Source organism: Ceratotherium simum, chromosome 30 (assembly GCF_057802395.1).
Source record: "Ceratotherium simum simum isolate JZ-2026a chromosome 30, ASM5780239v1, whole genome shotgun sequence".
Lineage (NCBI taxonomy): Eukaryota > Metazoa > Chordata > Mammalia > Perissodactyla > Rhinocerotidae > Ceratotherium > Ceratotherium simum.
The window spans coordinates 24214791-24237551 of record NC_141929.1 but is presented as its reverse complement, the minus strand read 5'-3'; positions in this window follow the sequence as shown (position 1 = coordinate 24237551).

The following is a 22761-nucleotide window of genomic DNA, read 5'->3' as shown; positions in this document are numbered from 1 at the left end:
CCCTCCAAAAGCTCAATTCGGGTGACATCTTCTCAAGGCAGCAGCCTTGACACCTTCCCCAATAATATTGCCAGACCTGTCCAAAGGCTGCGTTATACGGACTGCTCTACATTCTTACAGCTCCCTGTGCTCCCTTCCACCACAGCACTACCTCCGCTATAATCGCTTGTAATTATTTGTCTGTCTCACACTGTTTCTCATGATTAACAATTGTTTTCTCTTTTTCTCTACTTCAGCCACAAGAAATAATAAATATTTATCGAGTAAATGGTCAATGCATGAAATAAGCAGAAGAGGCAAAGAACAAGGGAAATTGACCCGCGAGATTCACTCTCAGAAAAAGAACAGCACTCAAACTCGATAAAGCAAACTCTAATTCTAAATACGAAAAAAGCCGTGATGCAAATGAAACATCTAAAAGCATGCCTTGCGTGTGCAGATTTCCGTACACTTCCTGTACACAGTGACACCCTCATTGGCAGAGGCACCGGCATTGGACTCTGACATTGCCCATGAATATTCTGATTATAAAATTCTGGCTTTGAGGAACCAGATGTCCTTAGCAGATTTTACTCAATTTAAGTTTGCGATTTAGTTCTCCTTTGGAAGTTTCAATGCTGAATTATCATGGATATTTCTAGCTGGGGATATCCGAGGTCTATAATGTAGTTGGAGATGAAGGATACCATTTGGTAGAGGGATAAGTTGTTGATTCCAGCTTTTATAAAACATTGCTACCTGTTTCTTTGCGCCCCTCTTTTCCCCTCATGATCAAGACAAATATATCAATGATTCTGACAACATTTGTTCCTTCTTGCCATAAAATTTTTTTTCCCTAAAAACTCACCAGCTTTCCCTTCAATAATGGGCATGTGGCAGACCCATATTTTAACATGTTTTCTGCAGTAAACAGCCCCAGGATGGCTATAATTGGGGCTCTATTTCCTAGGCCGTATTGGAGACAAGATTTTCATTTGCTATGTGCACCACTTAAAAAGAAATACGTGTTTTGTTTTCATAATAAAATTAGCGTAGCCTTCTTACATAAAATTGGCAAAATAGAGAAAACTAGGAATAAGTGAAAATACACACTCAAGCCCTACCACGCAAATTCAATTATTAATATTTTTAAGTTATTTATTCTGTTCCTTTGTTGTGCCCCTTTATATTCTTCAGAAAATATTATACATCAAAATTTGAATTTGTTTTACTTAGCATTGCCATATAGCGTAGGTTCAAATTCCAACTCAGCTGCTCTGATGACCTTATTAATTTTCTTCAGTTTGTACTCTCTCTGTGACTCTGCTTCCTCATCTTCCTTCCATAGAACATAGGGCTCATAACAATGGTTATCGTGAGACTATGTAAGTAAAACACTTATAATAGACTTTTCTAGTGAAAATTATGACAGGGATAACAATAATAATAATTTAGAATATCTTAATACTGTTTAAGTGCCAGGCACTGCTCTAGATGCCTTTTTCCTCCTCAGGAGATGGAAGATAATGTTATGGAAAGATTGCTGACTTCCAGGAAAGTAATGTCTACCTTTGGAATTGCTACTTTGAGCTGTCTAACTTAAATGAATTCACTTCACTAATGTTGACATCATTTCCCAACCAATTTTTAATACGAGTGTAAAAAAGATTGCTAATGACCTTCCTTGCTCTATGCCTAGACAAATATGTCAACTCCTAATCATAAGAGTGACTATAAACTATACCCCAAAGGGGACGGAAAGGAGAGAAGAGGCATGTTTCAGCAGGGTATGAATTGGTGCTGGGTTGAAAGAGACATCATTTTAGAAACTCTTGTTTAATGTCTCCTCCTTGGTTAAGGGTTTAACCTCAGATCATCATCCTGCTTTAACTCATTATTTAACACGAAATATTTGCTTTAAATATTTACCTCCCCAGCATCTCACACTTTAGACTGATATATTGTTGATCTCCTTTTAAAAATTGTAATGGCAAATATTTTATGCTTTATTAAAAGGAACCCCATGGCCTAGTGGTTACGTTCCACTCACTCAGCTTTGGTGGCCTGGGTTCGGTTCCTGGGCTCAGAGCTACACCACTTGTCAGCGGCCATGCTGTGGTGGCGACTCATATACAAAATAGAGGAGGATTGCCAAAGATGTTAGTTCGGGGTGAATCTTCCTCAGCGGAAAAAAAAAAAAAAAAAGGAATCTGTTTCAATTCAGAAGATCCACTTTCTGTAGAGAGAAGATGCATCATGGTTAAATAGGAGAAAGAAGTTATGTTAGTAAAAAAAGAAACAAGAGAAATTCTGTATATTATACAGAGATTTAGGGGAAAAAGAGATACAAAATAAGAAGAAAAACAGGCAGAAGCTTTAGCATATTTACAATTATGTTACCACAACAGGGAAGGTGGCCAGGAACACAGAGGAAGGTACACCCAAGAGTAGTTAGGTTTCGATACAGGTGGTAATGCAACTGCTAAAGTCAGTCACATAGCATGTAAGACTCCATTTACGATGAGAAAAATAAACACAAAGGAAGTAAATCTCATCAGAACAGGGCCAATGCATTCTAGTTTTGTCCACTCTTAGTGCAAATTTCAGAAGGACCTTGGAAGATACTTCAGGAGCCAGGGCTTGAGTTCACAAAGTAGATAGTTTGTGTTAAATATAAAAGGGCTCACCTGAGTTTTTGTGTATTGCAAGTTTTTTTTTGCTCTCTTGATGACTCTTGTCAAGTTATTTTAAGAAATTCCAGAAATCTTCCATCTATCTGCTCTACTCATTGGCATAAGGTCTGGCAGCAGACCCCATGGATCCTGTGGCTGGGAAAAACGGCACCTTCCATGCCTGGTCGGCCATGTAACTTATCCTAAAAGCTAAGCTATCTAGGTTCTTGCAATTTAGATTGTGCTTCTGGTCTGTACTATTGCTACCAACTTAAGCCTATAAGGTCAGTCAGGTCTACTTGTTTAGCAGTATAAATAAAACAAAATCAACTGACTTGGTCTGTATTCTCTCTCTTATGTCTCTAATATATTATTGAAATATATGAAACATACAGAAAGAGGCACAAATAAAAAGTGCCTATTCAAAATACTCGCAAAATATATACATTCATGTAACCAACCAAATGAAGACACAGAATATTGCTACAACTACCTAATTCCCCCACCCAAATGTCCATCCTCAGTCACTAGCCTCCAAAGAGTAACTACTATTGCAACTAAAAACCATAGATTATTTCTGCCTTTTTTTTTTTAACATAATATAAATGAAATCACAAAGTGTGTGTGAGTGTGTGTATCTGGCTTATTTTGCTTAATGTTACAATTGTGAGATTCATCGTTGTTGTATACTATTGAAGTTCATTTAGTCTTACTAAATTGTATGAATACATCTTAATAGAGTTATCTATCCTACTGCTGATGGATAGTAAAGGTACTGCCAGTTTGGGGCTTTAATAAATCTTGCTTATATATGCCTTTTTCATATATACAAAATACTTATATATTCCTTTTGTGTATAATATATATGTTTTTCTGTTGGGAATATAGCTAGAAGTATAATTGCATGGTGATTGATAGAGTCCACCTACATCTCACTTTATTAAAAACTGCCCAAGAGTTTTCCAATATGTGTACATCCATTTGCATTCTATCATTGTATGGGTATTCCATTTGCTCCATATCTTGCCAACATGTAGTACTGTCCCTTTTTTTTCATTTTTATCTATTTGAATGGTGGTAAAATTGAATGAATTAAGAAAATAAAAATAACATAATGAAACTTGCATTATTGTCAGATATGAACATGATTATATACATAAAAACATTCAAAAGAACCTGCATTTAAATTATTAAAAAAATAAGTGATTTTAACAAGATTGATTCATAAAAGGTCAACAAATAACAAACAATTGGAAAATTAAATTCAAAAAAAAAAAGTAAAATTGAAAATTACTATAGCATTCAAAACATCAAAAACTTCACCATATTTCGGACAAAAGTAAGCAAGACATGTACATAGAAAATAAGATATTATTGAGAAAAATATTTTTAAAAGTAAATAAATGGGTGGACGGTGGTGATGTTTGCATAACAACATGGATGCACTTAATGTCACTAAACTGTATCCTTAAAAATGGTAAACTTTATGATATATATATTTTACCATAATTAAAACATACTAAATAACGTCCTTCTTTGTGGGTCTAGTCTTGTAAGGATTCAGTAGTCTCAAAATTGCAATCTCCATCAAATATAAACAGATATTTTGATCAGTGATTCCACAATTATGTAGAAACATAAAGAGCAAAAATAGAGCAAATTTGGAGGACTTAATACTGAATATTAAGAACAGAGTATAAGAGAGGGTGGTATTTAGAGTATCTATGTTATTATAATTAGGTTAGTATAGCTTGGGTACAAAGACATGTAAATGCATAAAAAACCTGTAGAAAAAGAAGGTCAGAGCCTGACATATGAACACTTGAATTTTGATAGAGGTGATAGGGGAGAGCGGTATTTTCAATAAACGATCGTAAATCAATCAGATATCAATTCGGAAGAAAAATTATGAACTGTGAACTCCCTCGTTCAGGCTTTATGAAAAAGACTATTCCAGGTAGTTTATAGATCTAAATGTGAAAGTTAAAACTGGAGAGCGTCTAAAAGAGAACACAGGCAAATACAGATTGCAGTTGGCAAAGATTTCTTAAACAGGATGCAGAAAGTACCAATTATAAAAGAAAAGAAAAAATTGAGAAGGTATAGTACATTAAAATCAGGAATTCCTGTTTATTTAAAATCTCCACTAAGATATTGAAAAAAGAAACCACAGAGTGGGAAAAAATATTTGCAACATATAAAATCATTAATGGACTAATGCTCAGAGTATATAAATTCCAGCTACAAATCAATAAATAGGACAGACAATTCATTAAAATGAGCAAAAGCCTTGAAAAGGCATTTAACAATGATGAACAAACTGTTGTGGATTTATAAAATTTGACAACTTCATTTGCTATTTCAATAGGAAGAATGTTCAGCTTGTTTAAATTTAATTATGCATTATTCCTGCATCAAAACAATTCCAAGTACATTTCTTCTCCGAAGGGTTTCTTAATTTAGTAAGAATATTGTTTTTACTATGATGCGATACAAAAATTATAATTTTATTATTACTTTCACTAACAAAAATTATCCTTAATGTTGAATCATTTTAGCAAATTTATACATTCAAAATAATATCAGGTATATTTACTTTGTTAGAATGTACTTGCAAATATTTCATTTTAATTTCATCAGTTGGATAATAAATAGAACCTATATTATAATTAACATAACTGATTTTCTAAAGGAAGCATGTAGCATCACTAATACAGAACCAGCATCATTTATTCACTTATTTTCAAGTTCCCTGATACTTTCTTCTGCCTGCTCAAATCTGTTGAAATCCTCTGGTGAATTTTTTTCCTTTCTATCTTTGCACTTTTCAACCCCATAACTTCTATTTGACTCTATTATTATTATTATTACTTATATCTCTTTGTTGATTCCTCTATTTGTTGAGGAGTTTGTTGTTCATTCTTTGAATTAACCAGTTTTTCTTGAATAAATTCAGTTTATTCCATATCTTTCATTCATTTTTAGAGTTCTTAAAGGGTGGATTTTGATAATGTTGCTAATATTTCATCACTTTTGTTGGGTAGTAGATGCATCAAGGACATAACTAACTCGACCGTTCTGGAAGTCCTGCCTGATCAGCATCATTTAAATGTTTGTGAAATTTTTCCAATGGATCCAATCAATGGAGACATTAACAGCTATTTCTTCAGAGTTAAAGATAGACTCTTATCAGGACTTCTCACTTATTTCCCAAATATATGTTAGATATGACCTGCTTAAAAGGGAGGTGTTCATTATGCACATATACAACAAAATTTGAAATTGGAAATGAGCAAAATTGATTTAGAAAAATAGTCATTCGATCTAAATAAAAAGTCATGATTCACAGAGGAATATATAAACACACCTTCTGCTGGTACATGTGTTAAATTGTTATTTTTGCGTTCAGACTTCTAAACTAAGTACTAACTTTTAAAGTGGATGCTGAAGATTTTGAGTAGATTTTGGTTTTCTAGTTTTCTTATAGTCAGTGATATCACTGTAGCCTCAATATTGAGAAGTAAATGTTGTCATACTTTATGTGCATCTTAAATGTTTGTCATCTTTCTTGTGAAATGGAAATTCAGCAACTGATTTTTCCTTAGGAATATATTTTATTTTCTAGGTTATTATTTCCAAGGAAGTTCATTTTAAAGAATTTTCAGTGATTTATCAATAAAATGAACAAATATTTGTATGTGATTTGAAATTTACAAAACTGTTGTAATCAATCACTTTGACTCCCCCAAAAAGCAATTTTATATGGTTAGCAACAGATGATAAAGTCCCCAAACCACTGTAGAAAGTATGTTCATAGTTATACATAAGTTTTATGGCAGTGATACGCAGCCTTTATTTCCCAAACACATTTTACACATGATGTTTTTGAAAGGGAGATGTTGATTCAGTTGCAACTGGAAAGGTACAGGAAAAGAAAAATGGATTGTCACTGGCTGACTTTCAATTTAACTAAATTGAGAGAACTCTGTTTTTGAGACATTCATTTCATACGTTATTAAATAAGAACATGACAGAAAATGGAAGTATAAAATATAGGTCTCTAAATCCATCCAAATTTATTTTCATTCAATTATGAACAATATTACCTCTTTAAAAAATCTGGAGGAGGGGCCGAGCCCATGGGGTAGCAGTTAAGTGCGCATGCTCTGCTGCTGGCAGCACCGGGTTCAGATCCTGGGTGCACACTGAGGCACTGCTTGTCAGGCCATGCTGTGGCCGCGTCCCATATAAAGTGGAGGGAGATAGGCACAGATGTTAGCCCAGGGCCAGTCTTCCTCAGCAAAAAAAGGAGGATTGGCATGGATGTTAGCTCAGGGCTGATCTTCCTTACAAAAAAACAAAAAAAAGAAAGAAAGAAAAAATCTGGGGCAAATGCTAAGCCACACGAGATAACAGGTATAAACCAGGACTATCCTGGGAAAACCAAGAATTACATTCCCTGTACACAGAAATATTTGAAAAGGTGCCCACTATTAGTCATCCAGGACATGCAAATTAAAAACCATTCTCTTTTGAAATATGATGTTCTATCTGAATAGATTATGGTTTTCACCACCTAACCGACTCTCTGCTTTTGACCTTGTTCCACTACCATCTCAACAACAGGGTGATTTTTTTGTAGAATACTGTATTCATTGCTGTATTCTTAGAGGATGGAACAGTACCTGACACACAGTAGGTACTCATTTAATATTTATCAATTGATGGAATAAATAAATGAATGCCAAGAAATATAAATAAGTTAAGCTGGCATAAATGTTCAAAATTTCCAAATCCATTTTTCCTTGTGGTAAAACCTAAGTTAAACATATTAGTTCCAATTGACATCCTGAAAGGTTCAATGGGATGGCATTGAGATAACCTCTAGGGTACAATGTGTACCCAGCTGAACTAGCTGGGACTCGCTGGAACACCCACTTCTCTTTTGAAATATCCAAATGTCATTGATATTGACAACGATTCCTTGCAAACATGAATCTTTTAGCTCTTATAGATAATTTAGAGCAAAGTAAATTTAGTAAATATCTAACAACAAGAAAAATATGGTGACATGATTCATGGCGAAGTGATTTGAGAAAAGATAGCCATAAAAGTATTATTAAAAAAAGATTTCAAATACATTGGATTAGAAATAAGTGTGACTGATTTGTCCTACTTTGGATAATGTGGACAATGATTAGCTACTTGGATGAATGACTTAATTTCTCCAGAATTCTTTAAAATGATTATTTACATTAAGTGACAGATATTGATTAGATCATCTCTAAAGACACCACCAGCTTAAACGAGGCTATGACTTTAAAGGTTTCCTTAGAAAATGAATTTAGATGCTGTCAAAAAATTTGGCCTCATGAATATTATATGGGCATGAAAAGTGTATATAGGTTGCTGCCAGAGAATTACATTGGATCTTAAAAAAAGAGTTGAAGGAAATTTTAGAGGTCAATAATCAAGCTCAAGTATGAACTCATTATGGACAGAAATTCTACAATCTTGTGTTGCCATGACCAAACAAGATGCCCATCACAAAAAGACATACAATTACTATTTACAAGTAAATTAATTAATCCAAGCTAACCACTCAGTATAGGAGCTTCAGTTCTAGTATTTCTGACATGTAGCTTTCCTTCTCAATAATTATGATCGACACAGAGGTAGAGAACCAATGCATAGAAATGCATTCATGAACTTGAAAACATCATATAGTTAGTGAATATGCAGTTAATTAATATGGTGTATATCAGTGCTCATATTAAATATATCTCTCAGATTTAAGTTTACAAAGTCGATGCTCTTCAAAAAAACTCAGGCAATTTCCATATGGAATTGCTCAATGAAGAAAAGAAAGAATACATTTGTATTGAGCTCATATTTCTGGTATTCACAACAGTCAACTTGTGTCTATATTGTTTTTATTTGATTTTCATTGGCTCAACATTCTTTAATTAATGGCAGACACTCCTGTTCTGTTGATATGATACTGAAGTCTTCTTGCACGGACTGTATTTTAAAAGCCTCCCATATATGGGTAACATGGGGTGGGTCAATGATACATTATCAATGATGCTCCTTCTGCCACTGTGGAGAAAGGCAAATGAGTCTTCAAGTAACTCTTTGAGAGAACTACATAGTATTTTGTTGTTGTCATTATTTTCTATCACATGCTGAAAACAAATTTTAAAAATTGAATCTTTGCTCATTTAAATGTATCTCAAATGATTACTTATCCCATAAGAACATAAAGATTACGCTTAAAAAAGTTGGAAAAGACAAAAAACAAATTCAGAAAGTCATATGAATAATATAACTACATCTGTGTTTTGTCAATAAAACTTGATGAGGCAGAAATTGTATTTTCTCCTTGAGGCACTGAAACTAGTGTACTCATAATGCTATGATTGTATTCCCGGTGTCATGAACGAGGTTAAAAACTATATCTACAGCATTATTCCTAGCATCCAGAATAGTAATGTACTAGCAGGGGGTTATCTCTTCTGGGCTGGAAGAATTGAATTTGGGAAAATGAGGAGAATGTGGGTAATTAATCTAATTCAGACACCTGAGAACTTTTAAAAAACAAACACTACCTATGTACATAAAAGTTTTCCTTTTTCCTAGAGAAGTTTATTTTGCTCTTTAAGATTGACAAGGCAGACTCAGTCTGATCTACAGATACAAATCAACATGTCTCAAATTGTGGTTCCAGGCCACCTATATAAGAATCACTTGAAAAGCTAATTGAAATGCAGATTCCCTGACCACAACCTTAAAAGTAATGACTCACAATTTCTGGGAAAAGGCCCAGATATTTGCAATTTAAATTCCCTCTTGATTCTGCTACACACTAAAGAATGTGAAATACTCCACTACACCAGTGGTTCTCAAACTATACCATGCACCAGAATTACCTGAGGGACTTGTTAAAACACAGATTACTGGTCTCACCCCAGAGTTTCTGATTTGTCATATAGAGGTGGAGTTTGGGAACTGCTATTTCTAACAAATTCTTGAGTGAGCCGATGCTACTAGCCAAAGAATGATAGTTTGAGAACTACTGCTCCCCAACAATGCTTTTCAAACTTCAGTATGTACAAGAATTCACCTGGAGATTTTGTTAAAACAAAGATTCTAGGGCCCTAACCTCAAGATATTTTGATTCAGTAGATCTACAGTGGGGTCTGTTAATTTATATTTCTAACAAGTTCCCCAATAACGACTTATGCCGCTAGGTTGAGGACCACGAATCTTGAACACTGTTAAGCACTTGCACTATAGAATTGCATCAATTACATTTTCCCTGGTTTGTCCATTCATTTCCAGTTCACTAAATGAGATAAAAAAAAAATACTAAGGGAAAATATTTGTTTGTTTTCAATTCTATTAGCAGCAAAGCAGTTATGAACAAATTGTGTTCTAGAGGCCAGTTGCTGGCTACCTGGGATGGCCATTTCAGGAGGACACTCATCATAAAACTGGAGAAATTGAACCTCTTTCAACTCCTCCTTCCTATTCAGCTACCAATCCTAGAGTCTTGTTCTGATTGTGTCATTTGGCACTTCACTGGTTGGGACTAGAATAAAAGAGATCTATCAGGTGCCTATCAGCTTAGCTGTCATCACAGATTAAGCTTTGTCTGGGTGTGGTGTGAGAGACTGACCAGCAGGATGCACGGTGTCAGTTGGGAAATTTAAAAGGAAATAAAATGTAATGAAATATATCCAAATGATGACTGCTACTAATGAGATAAATATCTTATTTAAAAAATTGTACAATTCAAAGTAAACACCCTAAGCAATCTTTCACTTTGTTGAAAATAAACTTTTCTGTTGCATTTAAAATAACAACAATCAAAAGCAAATTAATAGAAAATAATACACATTTTGAGGGAAAAATTTCACAAATTAGGTAGCTTACAAAACTAATCAAAGAAAATCTAATTTTTCTTTTTCTCAAATGTTTCTTGCTAGTCATGTGAAAGCTGGCCAATGGTGCAAAATGGCAAACAAATAATACAGTATGTGATGAATATATTGTTTCTAGAAGTTTAGCAAATAAAAGAAGCCATCTTGATAAGAAAATAATGTCATTGCAGATGATATATTATCTATGTGTAAATATAGTATTCGGGTTGACCTAAAAACATTTTTTTAACATGGTTTAGGAGATCTGCCATGGGCCCAAATAAAATTTCAATGCTTTGGTAATGCCACTTCTCAAAACTGAGCAAATAGGTTTCTGGTTACTAATAAACAATATTGGTTGTTTCTTTTTCTAGAAGTTTTCAACGTTAAGGAATTGTCCTACCACCACCACCACCACCTCCTTACCCTCGCCCCAATACACACATACAACCTTGGCAAACATGAAAATGCAGCTCTGGTTTTATAATGAACAACGGTGAGGGAAATAGATAGACAAAAATATATTTATGCAAAAGAAAGGGAATGAAACATATTTTACACCAAGTTAACCTAGTTTCAGTCATAAACAAACAGAAGGCAGAAAATTATTTAAATGAGGTACAATTCAAAATCTTATTTAACTGTCAGAACAATTTGCAAGAAATTCACTTTATAAAGGAAAATACTGTGATAGAGGGAGAGGCTAATATTTGGCTAATCTGGTAGCTTATAGGAATTATGACTAGTTCTTTATGTATGTTATCTAATTTCATTTTCAGAATGGTAATCTATGAAATGGACCTCTGGCAAGCTGAAGCAACTCTCCCTCGATTTGGAAAAATACCCACTTCAAAGGTTCTAGAGCATATTATAGAAGCTAGTGCCTAGAAAATGATTAGCACTGTGCCTGGCATATGACAGCTGTTCAATATATGCTTGTCATTATTACTTTTAAAACTCTTTTTTCTTGACTCTCTTTATATATACAGACACAAAGTTTATGTGTGTATATATCTATTTGTGTATATATGGATACATATATCTTTTATATATGTGTGTATATACATGTATATGCCTTGTATATGTATATACAGAGGTACCATTATATTATATATGGGATAAAAAATTTATATTTCTGTCCTTCTAATAAGAGCAATTCAGTATAGACGCTAGCGATTAAAGAATTCTAATTTATAGACTTTGGAAAGGTATTTCTGAAATGATACAAGTATGGATTTATGTCTTCTTTGCATAAAATACTGCATTTATATCAGCAATGATTCTTTGTCCATCTCTAAAGTGTTCTCAAATGATACTTTCCCTTGTTACAAGAGATATAAATTTGTACTTATAAGATAAATGAGATAGGTTTAAAAATCGGCTTTGCAAACTTCCAGACACACAATGGTATGCTGGCAAATATGCCTACAAGGATAAAAATGCATATGTTAAAACAAACATTACTGATGGCATTGATTATCTGAATTCAAGTAAGCATAGAGATGCTTAAAATAGACACTAAAATATTTCAATTTTATTGCCAATTTTGTATATTAACATGAAATGGCATTGGTTTTCAGGAAGCTATTATATTTATGAAATCTTTTCCCGAAATGTATCATGAATCTTCCAAAGGCTGAATAATCTGAAAAATAAAAAGCAATTATAAAACCTGGTGACCAAAGATGTGTTTGCAAATGCCAATAGTCACAGATGAAATTTTAGGAGATTATGATAATATTGATTTGTTTTGAGATAATGTTCTCTTGCATCAATAGCAATAAAAGATGGGTGAGGAATGATTAGATGCTCCGTGACAGGAGACTGTCTTGGGAAATATGTATACAGATCCATTTTTAATTTTGGAGATTCTGTAATCCATTTTCATTTCAGCTCATAATACCTTGATAGTGGGCTGCAGGAAAAATGCTATTAAGATTACTTGTTTATACAATTTTCTGCAGTAAATGAATTGATCTTTCCACTTATTTGATTTGTGATGATGGCATTTGTCATATTTCCTTAGGACTGCAATCCAAATTTAAAGAAACCTCTGGCACAAGGAGTGACAGGAAAAATAATGAAAGCTTGCTTCCAGTGTAATTCTTGATGGATGCTATCATTATTTCTTTTATTTGCTTAAAGGTTTTATTTAGGCATACTTTTTAAAAAAAGAAACACTTTTCCACGTAGGGGAAAAATATTTTTAAATAACTAAGGTATTAAGTAGTCTTTCTTGGGGTAGTATTCCTACTTTACGTTTTTACCCAATACTAAAACTTCCAGAAGATACAACTTACTCATCTCAAGAAGGAGCTTTTTTCATATTGAGGGCTGGGAAGATCCAACGGCTTAAAGTAAAATGTGATGATGGGCCGGCCCCGTGGCTTAGCAGTTAAGTGCGCGTGCTCCGCTACTGGCGGCCCGGGTTCGGATCCTGGGCGCGCACCGATGCACCGCTTCTCTGGCCATGCTGAGGCCGTGTCCCACATACAGCAACTAGAAGGATGTGCAACTATGACATACAACTATCTACTGGGGCTTTGGGGAAAAAAAGGAAGAGGATTGGCAATAGGTGTTAGCTCAGAGCCGGTCTTCCTCAGCAAAAAGAGGAGGATTAGCACAGATGTTAGCTCAGGGCTGATCTTCCTCACAAAAAAAAAAAAAAAAAAGTAAAATGTGATGGAGTTCAGGTATAGATGACCTAGAGGGACAGGAAGAAAATATAGTCAAATACCTTTGAAAAATATACAAAAAATATAAAGGAAAAATAAATATAACTAACTCTGGTTATAGAAGCTAAGCCTCATCCCAAGTAAGCATGGAATATTTGGACCAACAGAGCCTATTTAGCTTGACAGTGTGATTATTTTTGAAAGCAGAATTCTTAGGTACAATTTCAAACTGTGCGGTCTCCTAGCTTCCTGACCATGGGTGAGTGATTTAATCTCTCTGTGTTTCAGATTAGTGATCTCTAAACTGAGGGTCATAATTGTCCCAAAATACATATTTGTTGTGATGATTATCAATGATGATAGCAATGGTGATGATGATAGTGATATTAGAGGCCATTACAAATCTTGCTCCTGGAAAGTAGAACATACCAGTAGTAAGAAAGAGGAAATAATAGTCAACTAACACCATTCTGCTATGTCTGTTAGTATCTTCTGGCAAATACACCTTTTTATTTATTTATTTTTTTTTGACTCCAGATATCTCTCTGGATCCCTCCCAATCCCACGACACTCCAGTCTTTGCTCAGGTGGCTACTTCCTATTTCATGTGACAGGAAGTGGGAGTGCTAAACAACTAGTCCTCAGGAGAGTGGGAGGAGGGCTTGCTTTATATAGCACTTGCCAATTTCTGTGGTGTAAATACTCCCAACATAACCAATTGCAAGCTACCATTGGTTTAACAGTCACTTCACAAAATACTTAAAAATGTAACAACTGACTTTTATGAGCCAGTATGAGCTGACTCTACACACTATTACCAAGTCTTTACATTTTTAATCCTTGCTGGTCTGTTAGACTCCCCTTTCAAAAACCACCTCGCTTTTACAGCAGTGTCTGTGTGATGGCTCTTTCCAGTGATCGGTTTTTGCTCCCTGTTAAATATATTTGCTTCCCTTCTTTAATGGTTTTAGTAATAGCACAAATAACAGGTTGGTTACCTAAAAAAGCCATGAAACTAAAAGATTCATGAAAGCACCCATCTATTCAGTTTTATTTACTGCCCTCTACCTACATGACTCTGGGTGTCCAACGGTGAGCAAAAACAGACAAGGTGTTTGACCTCATGGAGCTTATATTTTATTAGAGAAAAAAACTAATAAAAACATACAGATAAAATACAAAAATTAAGCTGGTATGTGCTTTGGAATAGATTTACATGGTCAAGTAAGTCAGCAAGAGCAGAGACAGCTGCCAAGGAAGTGAGGCTTGAGCTGAAATCTGAAGAAAGCATAGGAAGTAACTACAACAAAAAGGAGAGAATGGAGCATTTCAGGCACAGGGAATGATGTAGGCAAATAGCAGAGGTATGTAAGTGTCACCTGGCAAGTGGCAAGGACGACGAGATTTTTAAAAGGAGTGACAGAACATCACTATGTATGTTTTTTTTAACAAAAACATCTAGCATAGCAAGCCTTTTCTCATTGGCCAAACTAAAGAATGTAACACAATTTGGCCACTTGACTCTTTGCCCAGGTGTACTGTTAGTGACACAACTGAAACTTTTTTTTCTGATTTTCATTTAATGTAATTTTTTTAAAGAAACTCAACTATAGTATTATGAAAATAAAACATTAAATGTGAATCAACCTGGAAAAACCTGAAGGTGATTCTCTGATAAGAATAAATGGTAATAACATATTTTCCCACTAAATTTTTTAATAGAATGTACTTGAGAAAAATGAATTTGATGAAATATCTAGAGTTCTGAAACACATATTAATGCCACATGTGACAGTGCTCACTTCTGCCTTACAATCTGCTTCCGTTTTCCCCAACAAAGTGATGGCTAAAGGAAGGTATTCCTTCCATCCCTTCCCGCCTATAGCTAATTTATGTCATACTGTATTATTTATTAGCTAATGCAAAAAAAAATACAATAAAATCTATTTTACTTTCTTATAGATAATGTGATTAATTATTAAAAAGAGGAATGAAATTATGTAACTAAATACAGAGCTATCCAAGGGAAGCCAGGTTTTCTCCAAATCTGTATAGCTATCTAGCTTTCTCTTGTGAATCCCTGCTCGTACATACACAACTCTATTTATACAAACACATCCAGAGACACAAATGCACTTATACACATAATGATAGAAACTGACATTAATGGAGAGCTGACCGTGATGTAACCAATGTGGCTCTGAGCACTTGAAAGGCAATATCATGTCTATTCCTTATAATATCTCATATTGAATATAGAATTGTTAACTCTATTTCACAGATGAAAGGATGAAAGAGGGTAAAAAGAAGCATTTGAGAAATTAGGAAGGAAGAAGTTTTCCAATTGTAAAGGGGTCTGGAGCAAATCTCAAAATTTCACTAACATGACAGACATAGCAGCAAATCATTCTCAGTCTGTTTGAGCAGTAAAAACATAAGTTTTGAGTAAAAAAAACAAACATCAAAACACATAACTGTACTTCTAGACTACTTTGCAAACAGAACAGACATTATGGGGGATATTATTATTTTTTTACTCTTTTTTATAGATGAGCAAGATAATGAAGTATCTAGCCAAGGAAAATTAGTTATTCAAATATCCAAGAAAAGATCAAGTCTTAGAATTAAGCTTGTAAACTGAAGACCAAGCAAAAAATTGCAAACAGCACTGGTGGTAAATAGATCCTAGTTTGACAGGTCTCAGTAGATACCTTCTCCTAGGACATATTAGAATCAAGAATTACAAGCAGTTTCCCTTGCTTCGGTTTTCTTGTTTACATTAACTACTGGAGCTCTTTAGAGCTTAAATGCTATAAGGATACCAGAGTCTTGCTGATTGTACTAACATAGTGTATGCACAGCAACTTTTTTAGGAAGCATAACAGTTTTAGCAAAGATGCCTTGGGCATATTATCAAGATGCTATTAGAAGAATGCTGCTTTCATAGTTATTGATTCTCATATGTATATAGCAAGAACTGAACATTCATACGTATTTGTTTATTGGCATTATGTTATAAATATCTTTGAGTTGTACACAGGGCCAATATCAGCCAAGAAAAACAGAAGGCTAATTGCACCAAAATGGGACTATCCCTGGATATATGGGACTTACCTTCATTATCTTCAGTTGACTCTTCGGAAGCATTCTAAACTTACTTCAACGAGGCTGTCATGCAAAGTGATTTTTGAGATAATATTAAAATATTGCATCATATAATTATGATGATAAATAAGCCAATACATTTATTCATTCAAAATCACTTATTTATCTTCCTTTGCACTACTTTTGGAGGTGGTGGTGATCTCTTATCTGAAAACATGGCCAGATTTAAGCTTCTTTTGAAATCTAAGAGCATATAAAGTACAGAAAGTATATCTGACATTAGTAAAAAACCACTGTGTCAAAATTAGACACTGATAATAGCATGCAGGAGCAAAAAAAAGAAAATCAAGGGCCAGATTTTAAAGTTCAATATTGATTATGAAAGCAACACAATGACAAAGAACATGCGCCTAGCAGCTCCTAGCAGTTGCTAGCATCAACAATAAATAACAAAGAAGGTGGCTGATGTGAAACATTTCCTATTGTACAAAATTGGGCACACCATTTTCTCCAAGACCAATAAAATCATTTTGGGAAGAGCAGCTAAGCTGGCCATCAGGATTGCCAATCCTGATATAGGAGAGCCAAACAAAGAAAATAAAATTATGAACTCTGTTTTCTTAGAACCTAGTAGAACTCTTACATATTATAGATGTGTAATACATAATGTTTTAAAAGTAAAGACAAGTAAGCATAACTCCTTTGCTTATGGCCTAGGAATTATACTGACAGTAGTCAAATATTTACTTCTTGGAAGTGAATTAGGTATTGGAAACCACCGAAAAAGTTTTATAATTGGAATTATGAAGACTTAGAATTCTAATTCCAAGAGTATTGAGCAATACTCTTATTTTCTTGGCATCATATATTACCGTCTGGCAAACCAAATTTGTTTGCATAGCTTATAAATTGGTTTGATATTCAATAGCAATAAGGAAATAAATATTATTCAATAATAAGATGGGAGAAGAGGTAGGATACTAATACTAACAATGTATAAGACAACACTTAGAATTGAAGTAGCTTCACTATGGTGAAGGAGAAAAAAATATCTACCCAGTAATTATAAAACATAAGATAAGCACCAGCATATAGTTTCAAACGATTTGATAATAACTGAGGCACGATTAATTTGTTAAGGCATGGGGAAGTAGTGTACACTTAGCGGAATGAATACTTGAGGATGTCTTAAAGGATGAGTAAGATCTATCAATGTAGAGCATGAGGAAACAGGTACTCTTGGAATGTATGAAGAAATGGCATGATCAGATTTCTGGACATATGAAAACATATGCTATGTTCATGGTGAGAAAAATAATTAAAGTAACTCATGATATATCAAACTCTTTATGGGAGACATGAAGAATAATTGTGCCACAGCAGAGACTGCTAATATCTTTTCTTCTTTGACTGAATAATAAAAGAACACTTACATTGCTATGGGTGGTAATATGCCCAGATAACACCATCTCAGTATTGAGCCTCGCTAGCTGATTGACATGTCCAATGAGATGTAATAAGAAGTCATTAAGTAGGACTTCCACAAAATCTCTTTAAAAGAAACTCAATTGGCAGGTCTGTTTTGCCCTTCCCTTTTCCTCTTCCTTCCTGCCTTAAACATTAATTTGATGATTGGTGTTCTAGCAGCCATATTTCAGCATGAGAACAAGTGTCGCATCTTAGGGATAGAAGAGTTTAGGACTGGTCACAGTGACTCTTAGGACTCACAATGTCAGGTTTGGAAAGCCTACCTCTGTGCTTTTAGTTATATGTGAGAAAAATCAATCCATGTCTTGTTTAATTTAACATTTTTAAGCTGCAAGTTATAAAATTTACCTTGAAGATGTATCTTGGAGCTCACAAATTATATGCATACAATGACAAGTGTAATTCCTGATACATATCAGGCACTTAATATTTGTAGCTATTATTACTAATAACAATAAAAACAGATGACTTCAGGAGGCTTCTACATTGTTCTGCATTCCCATGATCTGAGAATGAAATTACTTAAAAGGCAAGTCCAAGTACATGATACTTGACAGTATCATCAGAAAACTTGAGGAGCTTCATTTAGATTCTGACGATCAAATGTTGTTTTAGAGAAAAAAGGCTAGTTAATATTCATAGCCACCTATGGGAAAATTTGTTTGGGAATAATTCTAAATTTTTAGCATGCAAGAACTTCTAAAAAAACTTCACATTTAGGAAATGCAAGTACTACTGAAGGTATCATCCACTTTGAGATTTCCAAACATGTCTCTTGATATAGGACCAAGAAACACAAAACCTGTTGAATATGAAGTACCAAAGCATCTGCCAGAACATCTCATGTGTTTAAACTTGGTCCAATGGCCTAGACTTGGGGCTTCATTCTGACCAATATGCCCATCCTGTGTCTATTTCCAGCTCTTCCTTCCTGTTGTTCCAGACTTGCCAACTCGGAGTCCTGAGATCTGGGCTTGCCACACAAAGGTTTTCCCAATGAATTGCTAAAATTATTAAAAATCTGTGTGAACATTTGTTGGGATTTGTTACAAGTTACCTATTCAAAAGGGAGACAAAGGGGAGCCCATATTGAGAGAAATGGAACAGATGGTTAAAAACAAGCAATCTGACATGCCTGGACAACGGCAACATTTATGTGAAGGGAAGAGAGGATAAGGTACTTTTTCTCTCCTCCAACAGAACATTACATTGTAGTGACCAAATAACCTTTTGCGTCTATCAGCTAGTTTTATTCCAATATTATTTTATAAAAAAGGCAACCCAAATGTCATTTTGAATTGTTATTTTTTAACAAATGAGAAACCTAAGGCTGAAAGAAATTAAATAACTTATTTAAATTAATGTAGGCCGTAAATGCTTTATTTTCTTCCTAGAATTTATTACCATCAAGGAATTAATTTTCAAATACATATTTATCTCTCAGTAAAATATAAGCTCCATAAAATCAGGTTTTTGCTGCTTGAATTACCTCTGTACCACCTGTGACTAAAACAGTAATTGTCTCTTAGTGGGTCGTAACAATATAACATATGTGTGTTTGTGTGTGTATGTGAGTGCACACACACAACGTCAGAAGAAAGATTTGAACCTAGATCAGTGTGACTTTAAAACTATGTTAGCGACTTCACAACATCCTGGCTTATGAGTTCTTTTTGTTATCATGATGTTGTCATTGCAAGAATTGGAACACCCAATTCCTGTTGTGAAATTCAGTTCTTTTTCCCATAAAAAGGAAGATATGCAATAAACAAGAGCAGAATGGGAATCAAAGTTTCATTTTATCTGTAGATGTCTAAGTGGCTAACATTCTAATTCAGATTCCAATTAAAAAGGCTGAGTAGAAACCCTGATTAGAAACAAGGCCTAATTAGAACATTCTTTCTCCCTTCAGTCTAAATGGTTGAGAGTAATATGCTTAGATAAAGGAGGAGGAGAATAAGAAACAGGAGAAGCAGGAGGAGAGAGACTGGCTTACCCTGGAATAAGCTGGATCTCAAATACACTCAGTCATTTAAACTCCGGAAAAGAGAATTTGGCCAGTGTGCTCTGCTGGTCCAGGGCCTAAGATGAATGCTTACCAAATGGATGAAAAAACGGGAAGTACATGACAGGACGAAAGAGCAGTCAGGGTTTTTGTCCTTTTGAAACAATAATTTCACTCATTATTAACTGTGGCCAAATTCCAATTGTTTCTGACCAATCTCATTACCAATAGGTTTCCTAGAAGATAAGGATAGAAGGGGAGGTTCATAAAGAACTTGAAGCGGGGGCAGAGGCAAATCTATCCTGTACAAAAGAGGAAGCATTTTGGTCATCTCTCCCTGTCATTTTCCCTTATTAATCCTATAACCAAAAACCTATAGATGAGGAATTTCCTCTGGTTTATTGCTCTCAGGAATAATAAAGGAAGGAGGAAAGGAGGAATTGATGCTGGAGACCAAAATAAAAGATATCATTATCTAACATTTGCATCAAACAATATTCTCTCAGTGCTCCCATATACAATATTTGTTTTGGTGTGCTACATACAAAGTTAACGGTGTCTCTCTCTTCTGGGAACTCAAAATCAAACAGTGGTATTGAAAAAATATCAATGGCAATATGAGATAAAATTGTAGAATTGAGTAAGTAATTATACCCTTCATTCATTCTGATAGTTTACACAGTAAATATGCCTTTTTCTACAATTAAAGTGATGTATGCTTAGTGTGGGTTGATGATTGCCTCCAGTCCTCATCTTGGTTTATGGAATTGAAAGACTTATTAAGTGTTGGCAAGGACTTTGGAGGTTTTCATAAAATGTGGAGTTGATAAAGCTTTGCCAAGTACAATTTTACAAAGCCATCATTTTTATATATACAAAATATGAGGATAAGGAAGATGGATTGAGTTATCCATGGTCATACACCTTAGTTAATGGCAAAGATGGTCTAGAACAAGGATGAACTGAATGGCTATGTTCACACAATTAAGCCACATCCAGTTTAATGTTTTTGATTTCTCATGTTTTATCCATATGTTAGCACACATACATTGGTTTACTTCCATGACTTGTTCCAAATGGCCACAACCAAAAATGTACGCACTCAAAATGTAGTGAAAGAGACCAATAACTATAATTTACTCTTTTAGGAATTGTGGCTGAATGTCCTTCTAGGCTATGCCTGGTCCAATATATCATTCAAATATCTCTCAAATATGGCAAGACAGTTATAATTTAAAAGTAACCTATGTCCTTTTTCTTTGATCCTGGTATGAAAATATCCCTTTTCTCTCTCTCTCTCTTTTTTTTTTTTGTGTGTGAGGAAGACCAGGCCTGAGCTAACATCCGGTGCCAATCCTCATCTTTTTGCTGAAGAATATTGGCCCTGGGCTAACATCCATGCCCAATTGCCTCTACTTTATATAGGACGCCGCCACAGCATGGCTTGACAAGCGGTACGTAGCGTAGGTCTGTGCCTGGGATCCGAAACTGCGAACCCCCGGCCACTGAAGCGGAGTGCATGAACTCAATTGTTGTGCCATTGGGCCAGCCTCATCCCTTTTCTCTCTTTACTCTCCTTCAAGTACTTTGTTGTCTCTACTCACTCTTAAGTTAAAATATAAAAAGCAAATAAGGCAGGAAAGAGAGGAAAAAAATAAGTTCCCAGATTTTTTTTTTTTTTCTTGAGGAAGAGTGGCCCTGAGCTAACATCCCTGCCTGTCTTCCTCTACTTTATATGGGACGCTGCCACAGTATGGCCTACCAAGTGGTGTGTCAGTGCATGCCCGGGGTGTGCGGGCCGCGAACCCTGGGCCGCTGAAGCAGAGCGCCCGCACTTAACTGCCTGTGCCACCGGACTGGCCCCTAAGTTCCCAGATTTTGTATTTCAAAGCCACAGCTCTCAGGAAAACTACGAACATCGTGGCATAGACAAAGTGATTGGAAGAAAATAAATAAATGGACAAACAAACGAATAATGAGCAAATTTCCTCTCCCCATCTCCCACCCCACCCCTTGCCTGGATTGTGGAAAACAATATTTTTCTGTTAAAGCACTTTGGAGAAACAGATCGGAGCAGAGTCATCAAAAGTCCTGCATGGAGATGCAAAAAAACAAGTCCTCTTTCCTGCTCCCAGAGCAGTCTTGAGATACAGTAAGGCATCAGAGAGGGAAAGCTTCCTTGGCGGGGCTAGGCAAATTGGAACAAAGTTACCCAGGTGGAAATGCTTGTGTCCCAGCAGGGCACAGAATCAATATAGTATTCTAGCGCCTCCAAGTGGTAAACTTGTGTAGTGAAGAAAGCATTCAGAACTGAAAGATAAGAATTATAAATTCTGGCATGTCTGAATGAGCATCTATGCGCACAAACTGGACAATAAGAGCCATCTGCCTTCCCAACCCTAAATTTAAGCCATGTCCAGCCCTCCAGAAGTGAGACTCAGACATCCAGCTTCCACCAAAAAGGAAACAAAAAAGCCCTAAATAGACTAAGATTAAGTTTCTGCCACTGTGGTAGTTTTTACAATGGACATAAACTTGATTTAATTTAATGGGAGAAACAAAAAAAAGCATGAGTTTGTGAACTGGGATCCATACCTGCCACAGAAGCAACAGTCTTCTCTCAAGATCCAACTTGCTGACAAAATTTGTCATTTCTCTAGATGAATTCTGCAATAAAAAGTTATCAATCAATCAAACCTCAAAATATTTGTTGTATGTCTTAGAAGCAAATTCTTTTACTATCAGACAGACTGACATTGATGATGATGGTGATGATCTCTGAATATATACGTGCACATTATACCCTGTCATAAAAGAGTGTATAGAATTTGTAGTCTGATGATCCTGCGAAGAAAAAAAGCATATGTATCAGTATATTAAGTAATTTCCATGTCCCTTCTCTGTTAAATGTTCCC